The sequence below is a fragment of the Amia ocellicauda genome, chromosome 10 (assembly GCF_036373705.1).
Source record: "Amia ocellicauda isolate fAmiCal2 chromosome 10, fAmiCal2.hap1, whole genome shotgun sequence".
In the NCBI taxonomy this organism is placed as follows: Eukaryota; Metazoa; Chordata; class Actinopteri; order Amiiformes; family Amiidae; genus Amia; species Amia ocellicauda.
Genome location: NC_089859.1, coordinates 43,082,425 through 43,101,201, shown reverse-complemented (window position 1 = coordinate 43,101,201; position 18,777 = coordinate 43,082,425). Strand labels below are relative to the sequence as shown.

General features: G+C 41.8%; 4 non-coding genes and 8 pseudogenes across 4 annotated transcripts; all 12 read left to right on the top strand.

Moving 5' to 3' along the window:
* Positions 1-526: 526 nt before the first annotated feature.
* On the top strand, positions 527-645 carry LOC136762003 (uncharacterized; annotated as a pseudogene).
* Positions 646-867: 222 nt separating this feature from the next.
* On the top strand, positions 868-986 carry LOC136760747 (uncharacterized; annotated as a pseudogene).
* A 216-nt stretch (positions 987-1,202) lies between these two features.
* LOC136761703 (uncharacterized) lies at positions 1,203-1,321 on the top strand (annotated as a pseudogene).
* A 216-nt stretch (positions 1,322-1,537) lies between these two features.
* Positions 1,538-1,656, top strand: LOC136761835 (uncharacterized; annotated as a pseudogene).
* A 224-nt stretch (positions 1,657-1,880) lies between these two features.
* On the top strand, positions 1,881-1,998 carry LOC136761289 (uncharacterized; annotated as a pseudogene).
* Positions 1,999-2,212: 214 nt separating this feature from the next.
* LOC136761052 (uncharacterized) lies at positions 2,213-2,331 on the top strand (annotated as a pseudogene).
* Positions 2,332-2,544: 213 nt separating this feature from the next.
* On the top strand, positions 2,545-2,663 carry LOC136760981 (uncharacterized; annotated as a pseudogene).
* Positions 2,664-2,879: 216 nt separating this feature from the next.
* Positions 2,880-2,998, top strand: LOC136762504 (5S ribosomal RNA). Its single transcript, XR_010820701.1, has one exon. It is a non-coding gene; the product is annotated as a 5S ribosomal RNA (ribosomal RNA).
* Positions 2,999-3,214: 216 nt separating this feature from the next.
* Positions 3,215-3,333, top strand: LOC136762361 (5S ribosomal RNA). Its single transcript, XR_010820562.1, has one exon. It is a non-coding gene; the product is annotated as a 5S ribosomal RNA (ribosomal RNA).
* Positions 3,334-3,553: 220 nt separating this feature from the next.
* Positions 3,554-3,672, top strand: LOC136761790 (uncharacterized; annotated as a pseudogene).
* Positions 3,673-3,895: 223 nt separating this feature from the next.
* LOC136762246 (5S ribosomal RNA) lies at positions 3,896-4,014 on the top strand. Its single transcript, XR_010820453.1, has one exon. It is a non-coding gene; the product is annotated as a 5S ribosomal RNA (ribosomal RNA).
* Positions 4,015-4,230: 216 nt separating this feature from the next.
* Positions 4,231-4,349, top strand: LOC136762450 (5S ribosomal RNA). Its single transcript, XR_010820649.1, has one exon. It is a non-coding gene; the product is annotated as a 5S ribosomal RNA (ribosomal RNA).
* The last annotated feature ends 14,428 nt before the right edge of the window (positions 4,350-18,777 follow it).

Sequence of the window (18,777 nt, the reverse complement as noted above, 5' to 3'; positions counted from 1 at the left end):
TCATCGTAGCTCTTAATACTCTCTTTCTGTCTGGAGGAGATATAATTGAAGTATTGTACACGTACCCAGTTACTTTCAACACCCTTTCCTGCACTGATATTTTTCACTCCATTTTTCTTTTTTTTTTTTTTTTTTTTTTGGATGTTCCGTCAATACCCGCCAGCCTTTAAGAGACATCATGCAGCCAGGCCTCTTGGCTTGTGGCCACACAGTCCCGATCTCGTCAGATCACGGAAGCTAAACGGGGCAGGGCCTGGTCAGTACTTGAATGGGAGACCTCCTAGAAATACCAGGTGCTGCAAGGTTTTTACGTCTCCTGGGTAACTTCATCGTAGCTCTTAATACTCTCTTTCTGTCTGCAGGAGATATAATTGAAGAATTGTACACGTACCCTGCTACTTTCAACACGCTTTGCTGCACTGATATTTTTCCCTCCATTTTTCTATTTTTTTTTTTTTTTTTTCTTGCTGGAAGTTCCATCAATTCCCTCCAGCGTTTAAGAGACATCATGCAGCCAGGCCTCTTGGCTTGCAACCACACCGTCCTGAACGCGCCCCATCTCGTCAGATCTCGGAAGCTAAACGGGGCAGGGCCTGGTCATTACTTGAATGTGGGACCTCCTGGAAATACCTGGTGCTGCAAGCTTTTTACGTCTCCTGGGTAACTTTATCGTAGCTCTTAACACTCTCTTTCTGTCTGGAGGAGATATAATTGAAGAATTGTTCACGTAACCGGCTACATTCAACACCCTTTGCTGCACTGATATTTTTCCCTCCATTTTTCTATTTATTTTTTTCTTTTTTTTTTGCTGGAAGTTCCGTCAATACCCGCCAGTCTTTAAGAGACATCATGCAGCCAGGACTCTCGGCTTGTGGCCACACCGTACTGAATGCGCCCGATCTCGTCAGATCTCGGAAACTAAACGGGGCAGGGCCTGGTCAGTACTTGGATGGGAGACCTCCTGGAAATACCAGGTGCTGCAAGCCTTTTACGTCTCCTGGGTAACTTCATCGTAGCTCTTAATACTCTCTATCTGTCTGGAGGTGTTATAATTGAGGAATTGTACACGTACCCTGCTACTTTCAACAGCCTTTGCTGCACTGATATTTTTCCCTCCATTTTTCTTATTTTTTTTTTTTTTTGCTGGAAGTTCTGTCAATACCCTCCAGCCTTTAAGAGACATCATGCAGCCAGGCCGCTTGGCTTGCGGCCACACCGTCCTGAACGCGCCCGATCTTGTCAGATCTTGGAAGCAAAACGGGGCAGGGCCTGGTCAGTACTTGGATGGGAGACCTCCTGGAAAAACCAGGTACTGAAAGCTTTTTACGTCTCCTGGGTAACTTCATCGTAGCTCTTAAAACTCTCTATCTGTCTGGGAGAGATATAATTGAAGTATTGTACACGTACCTGGCTACTTTCAACAGCCTTTGCTGCACTGATATTTTTCCCTCCATTTTTCTTTTTTCTTCTTTATTTTGCTGGAAGTTCCGTCAATACCCTCCAGCCTTTAAGAGACATCATGCAGCCAGGCCTCTTGGCATGCGGACACATTGTCCTGAACGCGCCCGAACTCATCAGATCTCGGAAGCTAAACGGGGCAGGGCCTGGTCAGTACTTGAATGTGAGAACTCCTAGAAATACCAGGTGCTGCAAGCTTTTTACGTCTCCTGGGTAACTTCATCGTAGCTCTTAATACTCTCTATCTGTCTGGAGGAGATATAATTGAAGAATTGTATACGTACCCGGCTACTTTCAACACCCTTTCCTGCACTGATATTTTTCCATCCATTTTTTTATTTTTATTTTTATTTTATTTTTCTGCTGGAAGTTCCGTCAATACCCGCCAACCTTTAAGAGACATCATGCAGCCAGGCGTCTTGGCTTGTGCCACACCGTCCTGAATGCGCCCGATCTCGTCAGATCTCGGAAGCTAAACGGGGCAGGGCCTGATCAGTACTTGGATGGGAGACCTCCTGGAAATACCAGGAGCTGCAAGCTTATTACGTCACTTGGGTAACTTCATCGTAGCTCTTAATACTCTCTTTCTGTCTGGAGGAGATATAATTGAAGTATTGTACACGTACCCGGCTACTTTTAACACCCTTTGCTGCACTGAAATTTTTCCATCCATTTTTCTTATTTCTTTTTTTTTGCTGGCAGTTCCGTCAATACCCGCCAGCCGTTAAGAGACATCAGGCAGCCAGGAATCTCGGCTTGCGGCCACACCGTCCTGAACGCGCTCGATCTCGTCAGATCTCGGAAGCTAAACGGGGCAGGACCTGGTCAGTACTTGAATGTGAGACCTCCTGGAAATACCTGGTGCTGCAAGCTTTTACGTCTCCTGGGTAACTTTATCGTAGCTCTTAATACTCTCTTTCTGTCTGGAGGAGATATAATTGAAGTATTGTACACGTACCCGGCTACTTTTAACACCCTTTGCTGCACTGAAATTTTTCCATCCATTTTTCTTATTTCTTTTTTTTTGCTGGCAGTTCCGTCAATACCCGCCAGCCGTTAAGAGACATCAGGCAGCCAGGAATCTTGGTTTGCGGCCACACCGTCCTGAACGCGCCCAATCTCGTCAGATCTCGGAAGCTAAACGGGGCAGGGCCTGTTCTGTACTTGGATGGGAGACCTCCTGGAAATACCAGGTGCTGCAAGCTTCTTACGTCTCCTGGGTAACTTCATCATAGCTCTTAATACTCTCTTTCTGTCTGGAGGAGATATAATTGAAGAATTGTACACGTACCCGGCTACTTTCAACTCCCTTTGCTGCACTGATATTTTTCCCTCCATTTTTCTTTTTTCTTCTTTATTTTGCTGGAAGTTCCATCAATACCCGTCAACCTTTAAGAGACATCATGCAGCCAGGCGTCTCGGCTTGTGGCCACACCGTCCTGAATGCGCCCGATCTCGTCAGATCTTGGAAGCTAAACGGGGCAGGGCCTGGTCAGTACTTAGATGGGAGACCTCCTGGAAATACCAGGTGCTGCAAGCTTTTTACATCACTTGGGTAACTTCATCGTAGCTCTTAATACTCTCTTACAGTCTGGAGGAGATATAATTGAAGAATTGTACACGTACCCGGCTACTTTCAACACCCTTTGCTGCACAGATATATTTCCCTCCATTTTTCTTTATTCTTTTCTTTTTTGCTGGAAGTTCCGTCAATACCCTCCAGCCTTTAAGAGACTTCATGCAGCCAGGCCTCTTGGCTTGCGGCCACACCGTCCTGAACGCGCCCGATCTCGTCAGATCTCGGAAGCTGAACGGGGCAGGGCCTGGTCAGTACTTGGATGGGTGACCTCCTGGAAATACCAGGTGCTGCAAGCTTTTTTCGTCACTTGGGTAACTTCATCGTAGCTCTTAATACTCTCTTTCTGTCTGGAGGAGATATAATTGAAGAATTGTACACGTACCCGGCTACTTTCAACAACCTCTCCTGCACTGATATTTTTCCCTCCATTTTTCTATTTTTTTTTTTTTTTTTTTTGCTGGAAATTCCGTCAATACCCGCCAGCCGTTAAGAGACATCAGGCAGCCAGGAATCTCGGCTTGATGCCACACCGTCCTGAACGCGCTCGATCTCGTCAGATCTCGGAAGCTAAACGGGGCAGGACCTGGTCAGTACTTGAATGTGAGACCTCCTGGAAATACCTGGTGCTGCAAGCTTTTACGTCTCCTGGGTAACTTTATCGTAGCTCTTAATACTCTCTTTCTGTCTGGAGGAGATATAATTGAAGTATTGTACACGTACCCAGCTACTGTCAACACCCTTTGCTGCACTGATATTTTTCCATCCATCTTTTTATTTTTATTTTTATTTTATTTTTCTGCTGGAAGTTCCGTCAATACCCGCCAACCTTTAAGAGACATCATGCAGCCAGGCGTCTTGGCTTGTGGCCACACCGTCCTGAATGCACCCGATCTCGTCAGATCTCGGAAGCTAAACGGGGCAGGGCCTGGTCAGTACTTAGATGGGAGACCTCCTGGAAATACCAGGTGCTGCAAGCTTTTTACATCACTTGGGTAACTTCATCGTAGCTCTTAATACTCTCTTACAGTCTGGAGGAGATATAATTGAAGAATTGTACACGTACCCGGCTACTTTCAACACCCTTTGCTGCACTGATATATTTCCCTCCATTTTTCTTTTTTCTTTTATTTTTTGCTGGAAGTTCCGTCAATACCCTCCAGCCTTTAAGAGACTTCATGCAGCCAGGCCTCTTGGCTTGCGGCCACACCGTCCTGAACGCGCCCGATCTCGTCAGATCTCGGAAGCTGAACGGGGCAGGGCCTGATCAGTACTTGGATGGGTGACCTCCTGGAAATACCAGGTGCTGCAAGCTTTTTTCGTCACTTGGGTAACTTCATCGTAGCTCTTAATACTCTCTTTCAGTCTGGAGGAGATATAATTGAAGTATTGTACACTTTGTCTTAGGGACAGTCTGGCTAGCAGTGACTGAGTGGTTGACAGACGACAAGCAACGGAATGTACGTGCTCTGTGATGTCATAGGAGTCAGCTGAGAGAGGCTCGTGATGTCATCGCTGAGCTGTCTGTCTGTCTGTCTGTCTCTCTCTCTCTCTCTCTCTCTTCCTCTGAATTCAATTCATTTGTATTGTCAAAGCAATTGGACATACATACATATATATATATATATATATATATACATACATACATACATCCATACATGCTAGAAAGTCATTACTATGTTATCTTAAAGGCTAACTAAGCAGAACATATATCATTATAGAACAGAGTTCATAGGTCAACACATGGTTTTAGGGAACAGGCACGTAGGTCATACCGTTTGACAATGTCTCCAAGGTTCTCATCGTAAATAACAAACAGAAATCAAACTATCTTCTGGGCTGACCTTCTAGCTTGACCGTATCTTTCTTAAGTATACAAGAGAGAAAAACAGGTGTAAGAAAATAATTTCTAATTTTCCTTCTACACATATATACATACATACATACATATGTAGCGTTATGTTGGGTGTATTTGGATAAGAGCATTTGGGCTCTGAGCTGAAGCACTGATCTAAAGAAGACCTCTCCCCCCCCAAAGTTATCAGATTTCCTTAGCTCATCAGCTTGGAACTGGTTTGCATCAAAGTGACAGTTTTGGGGAGGATGGCACCGAGAAGAGGCCAAATAGTTTGGAATTCTGCTATGAGATGTCTGGAGAAAGGGGCCTGTAGGTGATAAAAACTCTTTGAAGTGGATGAGAGCCGAAATCCCGACATAGAGCTACGAACCCAGGCCAACCGGCATTTCCAAAAGATGGCATGGATTGACATCAGTCATAAATAAAGCCTCCCTCCAATAGGACACTGGGGGCTGAAACCGAAATCCAATCTCAAGAACTCAGGGACCAATCACCTACTGATCTGACAGACTATAAGGAACAGCGGACAGTCTTTCTCTCTCTCTCTCTCTCACCTGAACCAGAAACTCGCTGCCACAGCTCAACTTGTATCTCTGTTGCCAGAACCGGAACCAGAAACCAACTAAGTCTTTACCAGCAACAGAAGGGTTAAACTGGGAGAAGGAGATTGAGCCGTACGAAGAATTCTTTTAAAGGACTTTATTAAATAAAGAACTTTACAGACTGCGCTGCCCGCCTGTGCCCAGCCATCCAGCTGGACAATTGACTAAGTCGACTGAATACGAAAGTCATTTAAATAGCTATTTGAGTCTTAAGAAACTTGACCCTTGGAACGAACAGGGCCCTGCTTTCCTCAAAGACTTTGTCTTCAAGTAACTACGGTGGAACCCTGCTTACAAAGAAGATTTTGTGCACAACCTTGGAGCCTTCAAACCAGTGGAAAATCTGTTTGGAAAAGACTCTACATTCGCGAAACCCCAACTTCCAGGTGCATCGACTGAGTGGAAGTTCTTGGACAAAGCCGAACCGGACTGCCTTTGTTCCAAACCACACGGACCTCGTGCCGTGTGCTGTTATCTGAGCCCGAAGCCAGAGAGGCCTCTCTGCGACGAAGTTCACATAAGTTTAACAGTTTGGAGTTTGTGATTCATGACATTTGAGAAATCAATTAGAAATGTTAATCTGTGATTCATAACTCTAGAATGTGTAATATCATTTAGTTTTCTTAAATATAAATGTGTGTTGCATTCAACTGTTTTGTTGATAATTTTAGAAATAAAATCTGTCAACGCCGAGAAATATCTTCTCATTCCTGTTTAACTGTTTAGTCTGAAATTGACACAAGTGAATAGACACCAGATTATAGGTGGCCCTGCCTATCCTTAATCATTGAATAATAATCAGTTAAGGGAAATTGTGGTAACAAGTAATGATAGGATCTTTCTCTCCACCTAAACGTTAATGAGACTGATATATATATAACGAGAAGTTACCTGACATAAATACTAACCTGCATAGTTATTGAATGTCTGACTAACAATACTAATGAGAGACTCACCTTCGTCTTACTAACCGGTATTGTAGTCAATGTGTTTATAACCTTTTTTGTTTAATGATTTGTGTGTTATCATATGCGATCCCATGGTCTTTGATTTGGTCACGGAAGTGATTTGTCTTTGATTTGTTGATCTAGAGTTGAATTTTAATTAGTTTTTCCCTTTTGTATAATTAGTGTAGTGCTACATTTAGTCTTTGTTTTTGAATAAATTTGACAATTTATATCTTTGGAATTGGTGTCTGCGTCCAATTATTACAGAAATTGAGTTCTACAAGATTCCAGGATTCGTGATAAGGTGATACTATAAATTCACTTCTTTAATTGAATTTTATAAGTGTACCTTACGCTACACCTTTGACCACCACGTCTTCCTCCTCCCACTGCTTGACCTCTATTGTGACCTGGATCACCTGCCGGCTCCATGTTATCGCTGTGTTGTTGAGGTGGATAGCACTCATTTCACTCGATACTCGTACCACAATGTGAAATCAATCATCAATAACCAGTTGGCAGTATTGGAAAAGCAATTACAAGGGCCTGCATACATACAGTAATGTCAAATCTGATGTGGAAGAACAATTCCTTTATCCCTCTGTTCTCCACCAGGGTTGTGCTGTTCGCCTCGATTGGCAAGTTTGCAGTGTGAGGAGTGGATCCATGTCGTCGTTCCTAGGCACTTCACAGCTGTGTGGGTGGTCAGGAGCACCTGGTAGGGCCCTGTCCACCTGGGCTGTTGGGAGGACTTTCTCTTGTGTGCTTTGATATACACAGTCACCTTGCTGGAAGGGGTGGTAAACCTGCTGGGATGGTTCAGTCTGGGCGGCTTTCATCTGTGAATGGACAGCTTAGAAAGCACGTGTTAGTCCCATACAAAAAGACAACAGAGCATCATCCATCAAGTGGATGTCCATTTCCCTTACAGACAATGGAGGAGTGATGGAGAGTCTCATAAGTCATCCCATAATAATCTCACACAGAGAAAGACCTGTTTTTCTCAATTTGCTGACGATTTCATTGTCATTAGGACTATAGGAAGGGGATCTGGACGTTTGAGTCCTGTTTGTTTGCATATTAGACAGCTTATTCTTTAATATCCCATTTTGTTTCTCCACTGCTCCAGCTGACTGAGCCTGATGGGGCAGTGAAAATGTTGTTTACCTCGCAGGGCTTTGCATAGTTCCTGCACTATTGTCCCAGTGAAGTGAGTGTTCCTATCACTGGAAATTTCCCTGGAATGCGAAATCTACATATAACATCCCTTAACTGTATTTTTGCTACTTTTACTACTTCAGCCTTCCTACGGGATAGGCTTCAACCCATTTAGAACACCTATATATTATTACAAGTATATATTCATATCCACAACATTTAAGCTTTTGAACACAATCTATTTGCATATTGCAGGATTATGAGCTTGACAAATGTGGCAAGTTCTACAATATTGCTAAGCTGTTACTATAAAACCTGGGGCAAACCAATTTAAAAGACTGATGCACACATCCCCCCTTTGCCCGTGTGGCCAACACCATGCGCCACATGGGCAAACCAGGGAAAGAGTGCCTGTGAGGCAACCAATGCATTAGCAAATGTTTGAGCTCTCTTATGGAAGGTGCAGTGGCCAGTTGCAATTTCCTGGAGCTTTTACAGTGCATCTCAAATTAAATTTCATCCAGCCCCAGGTCATAAAAGTCAAACCCTAGTTACGACATACATAACACATACATTTTGTTGCTTCAAAGAGAATACAAAAGTCAGCAAAACATTCTTTTTTACAAATTCAGTTTGTAAACTGTATTGTACATATATTTGTTGCGTTTTGATTTATAAACATTATACATTGTACAAATCTTAAGTGAAGGGCAATGGACTGATTCTGACTTCATGGCTGTCATTCTATTCATTTGAATAATGTGACATCTCCACTAATAGTACATTATAAATTAAACTATCAATAGAAGAATATGTGCTACTGCGGACGTCATCTGAGCAGTTTCACAATATATTGTAGATTCCTATAATCTGGAAAACCTTTAATTATAGTATTTTAACTTATTTCTCCACTGAGTCAAGCATCACTTCAGCGTAGTGGACCTCAGCATTGGTCTGTTCAAGTTGCTGTGAGGCTGTCTTTAAAGCCGCGCCCTCGGCCTACTGTGTCTCAACAAGAACACCAGCATCTTCTCCATATGGGTCAGACATCGGTTCCTTCAGGACACGATTCATAATATGCATATCTGCCATGTGGAATAAATCAGTCTGAAGACACAATGTGTGGTTCACACAACATCAGAGATCGTCCTTATAAAAGGCATCTCTATCACATTAGTTGACATTCGCACAATCTATAAGGTTTCTAGTAAAGGGACAATTCAAAATAATAATAATCTTGATTCCAATTTATCTCATTTATCAAATTATTTCAGTACAGCACTCAGCTGTCGTCAGCAGCATCATATCTCCTGTGTTTATTGAATCAGCTTTACTTCCTAGTGTAGATACTCTTTTTGTGTGGAGTTGTCAAAGTTTCAAAACAATGTGCTTATCTTTGTCCTTTTATCTAACTTAAATACCTGAGAACATTACAATAACTATTACAGCAGCTCCTTCAACACCATAGTTAATAGTAGTTGGGTAAATGATGGCAGTTATTAATCTTTGTTTCTCAATTCATTTTTTACCAATAAACCATAATTTGAAATTATTTCCATACTCCTATTATTCCTATTTTCATTATTATTAGTTTTATGCGGTTGTCATCTAGTATGTGATGTATTCGTCTGTATCAACATCAATATTATTATCATTATTAATACAAGCAGTGTAAATTACCATTCATTACACTCTTGCTCTGTTTGTAATAAGTTATGAACCCTTACACGTACTTACAGTCTCTGCCTTGTCTCTGACTTCTCTCTCTCTCTCTCTCTCTCTCTCTCTCTCTCTCTCTCTCTCTCTCTCTCTCTCTCTCTCTCTCTCTCTCTCTCTCTCTCTCTCTCTCTCTCTCTCTCTCTCTCTCTCTCTCTCTCTCTCTCATCTCAGGCTGCTTGTCTGCTCAGGCGAACAGGGGGAGCAGAGGAGCACATACGGCCCTTGCCCCCTGCCCCCCTCTTCCTAATTGATAGGGTATTTCTGTTTGTGAAAGGACTATTTCCAAACAGTTTTATAACTTGCCATGACTATGTTTCATTAAATTAGTTATGTTACACCTTTAGTTATACCTGTAGTAACTTCATTATTTTCCCTCATATTCCAGTCAATCACCATCAGAGTCTCTCGTGGCAGTACATTTGTCTCACACAGAACAAACTCTCCTTTCTCAACCGCTTTCAATTTTGGATAACATCGCACTGCATCCCAACAGCTGTTCTTTCTCCTATTCCTAATTTCTTACAAGAAAATGCAAGTTATATTTGATCGATTTGTATTATTACTATTTATATACATTTCACTACATTATTGTAGTTAATGAATGTATTTAATCTTTGGAAAATAAGCCTTTTCATTGATCTCAATAATGATGTCCAGGTACTTCAGGAAAGCACATTTTCAAAAAATGTGTCCAGTCAATGATTTCCCCAACTAAGAACCTGCGTGGGCACTAAGACTGTCCTCCTGCGCGGCTCATGTCTTTATTGTGTCACTTCCTCCTATTGAAGTCCAATCTACACCAGTACAGGTTCAGAAGAACTGTTCCCGAATCCAGATTGAACTGATCAATAGTTAATTTCTTACCTACACATTGTATTTAGGGATCTATTTCTAGGGATTTAAAAACTCTTCATTGTGGAACTCATAGCTTCCAAATGAGCACATCGTTAATTTCCTGGAGTATCTGGTTATCTATTTATCAATATGTAAGAAACCTTCACCGAATGTTTGTGGTTGCCTCGGATTCCTATTTCTAAATTTGGCTCTAATTCCATTTCTAACATGTTACTTTTAACTTCTGTATTCGTAAGACCTATTTAAATAACTTAATTTTGTATTATTATTTCTGTTTGCAATAGCATTCTGTGTACAGTTAAATGCTGACTTTCTTGTAGGTCTGTTATTACAACATATTTAACTGGCGTTTTTTAGCTATCATTCTGTAACTATTTGTGACTTATGACTCTCTTAGTCATATTCTGGACTATACAGTACATGAAAAAGTCAAAATATGGACATTTACCTTGCGCAAACTGAAAACGTACAAACATACAAAGAGACACATATTAATTTATATCCATAGTAAATTCAGATACCATGGTTTTGGTTGGCATGTTATATTGACCTGCAGTGTCTCAAACTACCCTTATTTATTACTTATCTAGTAATTTTCCTTCAGTATCTTGAGGACTGTCATTTATACTGAAAAACATATATATATATTTTTAATTTGTCTTCGGGGCATTCAGATTGAATTATGCCTGTTGTCTTTTCTTTCTTTTCTCTAACAAATGTTTTAAGATAGCTAGCTTTGGTTTCTCATTTCTTAATGCTTTGTATTCCTATTTTGCAAAACCGTTTTTAGGTGCTCAAGTCTATCTGAATCAAAAGTCCCATCTTCTGGAAACCTTAATTTTCTGTCACCTATTGTCCAGTCAAACGCACCGCTTCACTCCATAGTTATCATACATGTACCTTACATGTGTACCTTTAAGTGGCGGGTCGCCCGTCTTACTAGAGCTGTTCCCACACAGTAACACGTTTTCCCATTTTCTATGTATCGTTTTGTACACAACAACCAAGGCGTGCAAGCCCGCAAAATAACAATAAACGACAGGGGAGAAAACATAGCAAAAAACAAGAAAACACAAATAATACTAAATCCTATATAGGAATAACAACAAACATGCTTTTCAATGTTTGCATTTATAGAACTTGTATGACTTAATGACTTTTCTTCATTTACCATAAACACTATAAACTTCTATAAACTATAAACACGTTATTTTATATTATCACCGGCGTATCAGATATTGAACAATTAATTAGCGCTCCTTTTTTTTTTTTTTTCTAATAGTAGGTCAAACCTACGCTGCAGTTTACAAACACACTTAAGCCTGCGGGAACCCAGACAGGAAAACACAGTCCTGTTCCTTCACAAACAAGAAGACACAGTCAAGTCTATGGTAACCCTAAGAAACCATGCTCCTCGGTTATTGGTGTCAATGGATCTCATTATCCTGAAACTTTCATGATCGAAACATGGAATACTGTTTGTCAGTTTCCATAAAACTATGCATTAAGAGTAATGCAACAGTCACTTATCATTTTGAGCAGCTGTATCAATTGATAGTTAGATCTTTGTAATGAAATGAATAGACAGTGATCTCAGATGTAATGTGTGAATTGCATTTTGAAATGGTAATACTTTGATGTTAAGTTGTGTCATTTTAGTTCAATGAACAAATGATCTGAGGTTGATGTGTATTGTATCCAAGCAATTGTAAAAAAGTGTTAGAGTTTTGAAAAATGTGCATTTTGATCATCGGGTGTGAGTTTAGTGTCTAGAGTTTTGAAAAATGACATCAAGGTTCTGAAATGAGTGCCAAAGTGATTGTAAAAAAGTGTAATATCAGGGGACAGTGGCTATTAGTGATCTGGCCTTCCGTGGCCTCTGTATTAATGTAACAGGTCACATTGTATGTGTACACTGATACTTGATAGTATAATATAGTACAAGTAAAAAACATACATAGGTATCATAGAAGTATTTTGCAGAAATGATTATGGATAGTTATCAAATTGGAGAGGAAATGCTAAATCCAGTCTCCCCAGGCTGAGCTTCTATTGCTACACCTGCTAAGTGGCTGCTGGCCCCACTATATGGATAGAGCCACACCAAGTACAAGAGTCTCCCCATTGCTATTTATATCTCCCTATCCAGTCTTCTATAGGTGTCAGGGTGGGGTGCCTATTCCCCTGCATGCTTTGAAACCTATAGCACCTGGGACGCACACTTGGGATCCGGTTCCTCTGCCCCTCACATACACATGAGGAATCCCAGGTGCTCAATACGTCATACTGTCTCTTTCATCTCATGTGTAAACTATGGACAAATACATGACTAAACGTGTTTAGTTGCTTTTCCCAGAATGCTTTGCGCCACGATATGCAAATAACGGGGACTATGATTGGCTCCCTGACATTACCCACACTGCGACTGATGCTACCCATTTCACTACCCAACAAAGACCCATAATATGCATGTGTCTGTCTGTCTGTCTGTCAAAGTATGTGTGTCTGTGTCTGTTTGTGTGTGTTTGTGTGTCTGTCTCTGTGTGAAAATGTGCCTGTCTCTGTGTGAAAGTGAGTGTGTCTGTGTCTGTGTCTGTCTGTCTGTGAAAGTGAGTGTGTGAAAGTGTGTGTGAGTGTCTGTCTGTCTGTCTGTCTTTGAAAGTGTGTGTGAGTGTCTGTCTGTCATGTAACTTGCACATCTGTTAGGGCACCATATGCAGAGATGTACACATATTGTTCCTTTTCCATATACACTCACCTAAAGGATTATTAGGAACACCATACTAATACTGTGTTTGACCCCCTTTCGCCTTCAGAACTGCCTTAATTCTACGTGGCATTGATTCAACAAGGTGCTGAAAGCATTCTTTAGAAATGTTGGCCCATATTGATAGGATAGCATCTTGCAGTTGATGGAGATTTGTGGGATGCACATCCAGGGCACGAAGCTCCCGTTCCACCTGTAGCGTAAGGTACACTTATAAATTTCAATTAAAGAAGTGAATTTATAGTATCACCTTATCACGAATCCTGGAATCTTGTAGAACTCAATTTCTGTAATAATTGGACGCAGACACCAATTCCAAAGATATAAATTGTCAAATTTATTCAAAACAAAGACTAAATGTAGCACTACACTAATTATACAAAAGGGAAAAACTAATTAAAATTCAACTCTAGATCAACAAATCAAAGACAAATCACTTCCGTGACCAAATCAAAGACCATGGGATCGCATATGATAACACAAATCTTAAACAAAAGAGGTTATAAACACATTGACTACAATACCAGTTAGTAAGATGAAGGTGAGTCTCTTGTTAGTATTATTAGTCAGACATTAAATAACTACGCAGGTTAGTATTTATGTCAGGTAACTTCTCGTTATATATATATCAGTCTCATTAACGTTTAGGTACAGAGAAAGATCCTATCATTACTTGTTACCACAATTTCCCTTAACTGATTATTATTCAATGATTAAGGATAGGCAGGGCCACCAATAATCTAATGTCTATTAACTTGTGTCAATTTCAGACTAAACAGTTAAACAGGAATGAGAAGATATTTCTCGGCGTTGACAGATTTTATTTCTAAAATTATCAACAAAACAGTTTAATGCAACACACATTTATATTTAAGAAAACTAAATGATATTACACATTCTAGAGTTATGAATCACAGATTAACATTTCTAATTGATTTCTCAAATGTCATGAATCATGAACTCCAAACTGTTAAACTTATCTGAACTTCGTCGCAGAGAGGCCTCTCTGCCTTCGGGCTCAGATAACAGCACACGGCACGAGGTCCGTGTGGTTTGGAACAAAGGCAGTCCGGTTCGGCTTTGTCCAAGAACTTCCACTCAGTCGATGCACCTGGAAGTTGGGGTTTCGCGAAAGTAGAGTCGTTTCCAAACAGATTTTCCACTGGTTTGAAGGCTCCAAGGTTGTGCACAAAATCTTCTTTGTAAGCAGGTTTCCACCGTAGTTACTTGAAGACAAAGTCTTTGAGGAAAGCAGGGCCCTGTTTGTTCCAAGGGTCAAGTTTCTTAAAACTCAAATAGCTATTTAAATGACTGACACTTTCGTATTCAGTCGACTTAGTCATTTGTCCAGCTGTAAAACTCCACTGATCAGGTGGGCACAGGCGGGCAGCGCAGTCTGTAAAGTTCTTTATTTAATAAAGTCCTTTAAAATAATTCTTTGTACGGCTCAATCTCCTTCTCCCAGTTTAACTCTTCTGTTGCCGGCAAAGACTTGGTTGGTTTCTGGTTCCGGTTCGGGCAACAGAGCTACAGGTTGAGCTGTGGCAGCGAGTTACTGGTTCAGGTGAGAGAGAGAGAGAAAGAAAGGCCTTGTTTGTCCTTTATAGTCTGTCAGATCAATAGGTGATTGGTTCCTGAGTTCTTGAGATTGGATTTCGGTTTCAGCCCCCAGTGTCCTATTGGAGGGGGGCTTGATTTATGACTGATGTCAATCCATGCCATCTTTTGGAAATGCCGGTTGGCCTGGGTTCGTAGCTGTATGTCGGGATTTCGGCTCTCATCCACTTCAAAGAGTTTTTATCACCTACAGGCCCCTTTCTCCAGACATCTCATAGCAGAATAACAAACTATTTGGCCTCTTCTCGGTGCCATCCTCCCCAAAACTGTCACTTTGATGCAAACCAGTTCCAAGCTGATGAGCTAAGGAAATCTGATAACTTTGGGGGGGAGAGGTCTTCTTTAGATCCGTGCTTCAGCTCAGAGCCCAAATACTCTTATCCAAATACACCCAACATAACGCTACATACCCCCTTTCTTGAATGGGACTGAGGTCGACTAGGACGTTATCCCCTTCAAGACAAAATAAGACGTTAAGCATTTATCTCAAAGTTATGTAACAGAATTCAACAGTGGACTTCACCATTCATGACCCCGAGAAATCAAAGAAAACAAACTAATAGTTCATTATTTAAGCAGAATGTATTCCAATCAAATTGACAATCCTATACTAGCACATATACAGGTTACATATTATAACACTAGTACATTAAAACAAAAAAACAATTGGTATTACTCAGTATTGAGTATGGTTACTGACGGTAACCAATAGGTGGAAGTTGATTAACAGAGGGAGGTGACTGGGAATTCAGGTGTTATTCAGGCACCTGACCTTCACTATGTCTATAATAGTTGGTAGGGACCTGGGTTCGAATGGTTGGCTTACATGGTAAGCCGGTGCCCCCTTTAGGGACATGCACAAAAAATGGTCTCATTGGGAAGTTGTACCTTGGTGGCTGTATCATATCTGTCATTCAATTCCACCGGCTTTGGTGATTCAACTTGAGCCCACAACCTGTTCAATAGATCCTGACCAATGATCAACTTCTCTGTTTCAAATTTGGAAATATAAACTGGATGAACCAACTTAATCTTCCCAAAGGTGAACTCTAACAATGCCTTTTGAGTGAGCTGTGCCTTAGTCTCTGTGTAACTTGTAATGTTCACACTACAAGCTTCCACTTTCAGTCGTTGGTCTGAGGTTTCCATAATTTGTTTCAGGTTGCCCATTGTGGTGGCAGACATTAAACAAATTTCAGCCCCAGTGTCCAACAAGGCTCCTCACTCCCACACATTCTCAATGGTCACTTCTATGTAAACTTGCTTGGCTCTGCCTCTCTGTGTCAGATCACCCAGTAACATCACCAAAGGTTCAGCTTGCCTGCAGGCAACTTCCCCCACTGGGAGGTCCCAGTGGGCTGATGTGTCAGAGAAACCCCCCTGCTGTTCCTCACATCCAATCAAAAACACAGAGGCGGGGACAGGGGGTGGTTCCAGAGCTAGTCATTCCTTAGGTGGCGAGTCCGGCCCTTTACCCTGGCTACTAACTTCCAGTTTGGGAAGAGGGGGCAAAGGGAGCAGAGCTAAGCGTAGCAGTAGCTCAGAAACTGCAACATTGCTCAGAGACTGAGTTAACCCACCTAGGCTAGGAGCAGATTTCTTTTTTTTATTGTAAGCCTGGGTGTCTTGGATTCCATCCTTGGGAGGTTCTTTCCTTCTTTGAATCTCTGTCCCCTCTAACTCCAGTGGAGAAATAGGGCTCTCAGAGCGCCTTGCCAGTACTTGGGTGCTTGAATCTTTACGATCAGAAGTGCTATTGTACTTGCTTTCACAAGCTTTCTGTGCCATTTTTTCGAATTTCAGCTATGTTCATATACATTGCGTCTGCATGTAATATGATCATTTCCTTAATCGCTGGGAACAAATTAGCAACAAACAACCCTTTAAAGCTCACCTCTTCCTCGGCCCCGGGTCGATCTTGACCCGCAAAATAGGTTTTCCTAAGCTTTTCATAGTAATCACGGGGGGACTCATGCTTACCCTGTTTGATCTGCTGTGCGGCAGTCACTGCTGCCACTGGATCAATGAACCTGGAATAGTCCCTAACTAATGCTCTGCACAAGCGTTGAAACCTATCGCAGACCATGGACCCTTGCCTCTCCATCCAAGAATGGACTTGGCGAGAGGTAGTTTTGCGGATTAGGAGAACCTTTTCCTTCTCCGTAGCCTCAGGATAGAAACTCAAAGCATACTTAATGTCCTTAATATACGCTTCCACATTTCCTTCCTTGTCTGCTGGGTTAAAGGTTTCACAATCTTTAGCCAGTTCTCTCAACTGGCGCATGTTAACCTTTCGGTCTGGACTCTCGGGAGAGGAAGTTCGTCTGTGCGACGAGCTTCTTACCCTGGGTGGAGAAAGACTACAGGGAGGGGTACGATCAGGACGAGGCAACCCGGGGCCTAAATGTGGAGACGGTGTGCGACTCCGTGCATTGGCCGGTTCCGGCTGTTCCTTTATGCTGTCAGGTGTCAGCTTTGCAGCCCACCAAGAGGCAGCTTTCAGGGCCCCTATTTGTTGCTTGAGACGCTCATTTTCAACTTCAGTTGATTTGAGTTCTCCCCTAAGCACCTGATTTACTCTCCTCATTTCTTCACTGTCCCTTTTTAAATGTATGACCTCGCCTTCGAGTATCTCCATTTTTACAGTGCCCAAATTTTTCTCCCTGACTGTTTTGCAAAGACGCATTTCCAAAACATCCCGGTCCTTCAAAACTATCCTTTCATTTTCAACCGCTTTACATCTGTCATTTTGCAGACCTTTTACTTGGATCAGAGTTGTTTCCAATTCAACTTGACATTGTCTTAAATCATTTCCTAATTGCTCTCTCTGTTCAATTAAGTCCTCTTTTTCAGCATTCAACACAATGACTTGTTTTCCACAAGTATCTAGCTTTCCTTCAAATTCTAAAACCATTCCATGCCGTTTGGCTCTTTCTTCTTTCGCTTTAGCATACTTTTCTCCTAGCTTTTTCAGTTTTTCAAACTTGCTTATGATCCAGTTCACTACCCTTGAGCTCGCAAGTGCTAAGCTAGCCATAACTTTCATCACCTCTATCGACTCTTTTTCGAGTTGCGTCGTAGTGTCGTTTGCCAACTGAGTTCGACGCGACTCTACTTCAAAGTCCAAACTGCCTAGGCGTCCAAGGAATTCAGGAATCTCTGTTCCTGGTACCTTAACAATCAATGCTTCACATGGGGACATTTGGGTAATCATTGTTTTGGCTATTCAGTAACAACCCAACAGAACAGTACTCGATTAATCACCTAATGACTCTAATGCCAACGCTTAGGATATCAACAATTTATCACAAGTAACTAAAACAGACTTAATCTTTTGTGACTTTGGATTTATGACTGATGTCAATCCATGCCATCTTTTGGAAATGCCGGTTGGCCTGGGTTCGTAGCTCTATGTCGGGATTTCGGCTCTCATCCACTTCAAAGAGTTTTTATCACCCACAGGCCCCTTTCTCCAGACATCTCATAGCAGAATAACAAACTATTTGGCCTCTTCTCGGTGCCATCCTCCCCAAAACTGTCACTTTGATGCAAACCAGTTCCAAGCTGATGAGCTAAGGAAATCTGATAACTTTGGGGGGGAGAGGTCTTCTTTAGATCCGTGCTTCAGCTCAGAGTCCAAATACTCTTATCCAAATACACCCAACATAACGTTACACACCACATCCCAAAGATGCTCTATTGGGTTGAGATCTGGTGACTGTGGGGGCCAGTTTAGTACAGTGAACTCATTGTCATGTTCAAGAAACCAATTTGAAATGATTCGACCTTTGTGACATGGTGCATTATCCTGCTGGAAGTAGCCATCAGAGGATGGGTACATGGTGGTCATAAAGGGATGGACATGGTCAGAAACAACGGGCCGTGGCATTTAAACGATGCCCAATTGGCACTAAGGGGCCTAAAGTGTGCCAAGAAAACATCCCCCACACCATTACACAACCACCACCAGCCTGCACAGTGGTAACAAGGCATGATGGATCCATGTTCTCATTCTGTTTACGCCAAATTCTGACTCTGAAATCGAGACTCATCAGACCAGGCAACATTTTTCCAGTCTTCAACTGTCCAATTTTGGTGAGCTTGTGCAAATTGTAGCCTCTTTTTCCTATTTGTAGTGGAGATGAGTGGTACCCAGTGGGGTCTTCTGCTGTTGTAGCCCATCCGCCTCAAGGTTGTACGTGTTGTGGCATCACAAATGC